Here is a 2,600-nt window from a genome sequence, read left to right as displayed (position 1 = left end):
GCCATATGAAGTCTGTACAATGAGATAATTGAATTTTAGTGACGAGAGGTCAGGATAGTTGATTAGTGAAATAGGGGAGACTTTAACTAATAAACTGTACTAATTTCCTAAACCAAAAATTCTAAAAAAATTATGGTATAAAGATATATGAGTATAGTTTCAGGGAAAATTTACGGATCTAAATTTCAAGTTTTTTATCTTGAGATATAATTAATTTAGTAACTGCTGCGCAGGTGGACAACCTTATTATGAACAGTAAAATAACTTTTAAAAGTAAATTTTTATGCCCCGAACTTTTAAGTTAAGTCAAATAACGCCTCATGCTCGACTCCAGCAATGGTCTCAGGTAAGGGGTGTTACACTTTATTGGTATCAGAGCAGGTTTAGTTGGTTCTCGGAATATTCAGTATGAATAAGAGTCTAGCTATACATGACATAATTATATATTTTGATAGTGTGACAACTCCTGATGATTTTGAAATGTTTTCTTTTATAGTTATGGATCCCGAACAAGCTGGTACAAATGAAGTAGAGAGTAATGCGCCCGCTCCCACTGAAGGGACGGTGCCACCAGATGTTAATGTTAGTGAAAGGCCCATTTCAATTAGTCAGGGAGGATGAGCTCGAGAAGCCTTCTTCCAAGCTATGAATGATTGGTTTGCCGAGTTTGTTCGTACGAATTCGGCTGTTAGACCTCCACCCCCTCATGATTCACATATTCCCCATGTAGCTTCTCCAGCCGCAGGTATAGTTATCAAGGAAATGCCACTAGTTGATAAGATCATAAAATAAGGGGCTGAAGAATTTCGGGCTACTAAAGACAATGATGCAGAGAAAGCAGAATTTTGGCTCGAAAATACTATCATAGTTTTTGATGAATTATCTTGTACACCTGAAGAATGCATGAAGTGTTTTGTCTTACTTCTCAGAGATTCGGCTTATCATTGGTGGAAGACTCTTGTGTCAATGGTACCTAGTGAGAGGGTTACTTGGAATTTCTTTTAGGAGGAGTTCCGTAAGAAGTACATCAGTCAGAGATTTATAGATCAGAAAGGAAAAGAGTTCCTTGAGTTAAAACAAGGTAAGATGACTGTGATCGAGTATAAACGTGAATTTGTTAGACTCTCAGGAATTTGTGTCCACCGAAGCCAATATGTGCAAGAGATTTGAAGATGGGCTTTTTAATGATATCCGACTGTGACCTCTCATCATCAAAGGGCTACTATTACATACTTTATCTACTAACACATACTGGCCTAATGGATTTGATACTTTAATTACAAATTCAGTAGATTCTATAGGCATATTTATACTAGGCATCAATCTCATACAAACATAAGAATGAGTCGAACCCGGATCAATTAAAGCAATAACATTAGTATCATAGAGAGAAAATGTACCCGTAATCACATCAGGGGAGGATACCTCTTCACGAGTACGGATAGCGTATGTCCTTGCGGGTGCTTTAACATTTGGTCTAGCAGGTGAATCTCTGGGCATACCCTTGTTACTTGCTCCAACTTCCGGATTCCTCTGTGATCTACCTCTAGTAGGAGCATTTCCTGATCTCGCACTCAGTATTATTTCTCTTTTAGTTGTTTCGGGACAATCCCGATTAAAGTGATATGGTGCACCACATCTGAAACAGGCATTTTCATTTGCTCTACACTCTCTAGGATGACGTCTACCGCATTGGGCACATTCTGGCCTAGTGGGTCGAGTACTACCTGCACTTGCAACTGTAGTAGTTTGAGCTCTAGAACCCTCAAATCTTCTGCCTCTGTTTCGACTAGAATATCTAGCTGAGAAATTTGATCCACTAAGGAACTCTCTAGGCCTCTTGGAAGTAGACTAAAATGATATGCTCATTTGCCTTTTCTTTGTGTCTTGCGCTTCAATTTCAGCTTTGCCATTTTCTTTTTCTTTTAACAAATCCTCTTCTTTACAGGTTCTCTCAACCAGAACAACAAACTCTCTGATTTCTAAAACACCCACTGACAGTCGGATATCATTATTAAGCCCATCTTCAAATCTCTTGCATATATTGGCTTCGGTGGACACAAATTCCCGAGAGCCTGACAAATTCACGTTCATACTCGGTCACAGTCATCTTACCTTGTTTTAACTCAAGGAACTATTTTCCTTTCTGATCTATAAATCTCTAACTGATGTACTTCTTACAGAACTCCTCCTAAAAGAAACTCCAAGTAACCCTCCCACTAGGTACTACTGACACAAGACTCTTCCACCAATGATAAGCCGAATCTCTGAGAAGTGAGACAACACACTTCATGCTTTCTTCAGGTGTACAAGATAATTCATCATAAACTATGATAGTATTTTCGAGCCAAAATTCTGCTTTCTCTGCATCATTGTCTTTAATAGCCCGAAATTCTTCATCCCCTTGTTTTATGATCTTATCAACTAGTGGCCTTTCCCTGATAACTATACCTGCGGCTGGAGAAGCTACATGGGGAATATGTGAATCATGATGGGGTGGAGTTCTAACAGTCGGATTCGTACGAACGAACTCGGCAAACCAATCATTCATAGCTTGGAAGAAGGCTTCTCGAGCTCCTCCTCCCTAACTAACTGAAATG

This window comes from Gossypium hirsutum, chromosome D13 (genome assembly GCF_007990345.1).
Source record: "Gossypium hirsutum isolate 1008001.06 chromosome D13, Gossypium_hirsutum_v2.1, whole genome shotgun sequence".
Lineage (NCBI taxonomy): Eukaryota > Viridiplantae > Streptophyta > Magnoliopsida > Malvales > Malvaceae > Gossypium > Gossypium hirsutum.
Note: the sequence above shows the minus strand (reverse complement) of the source record.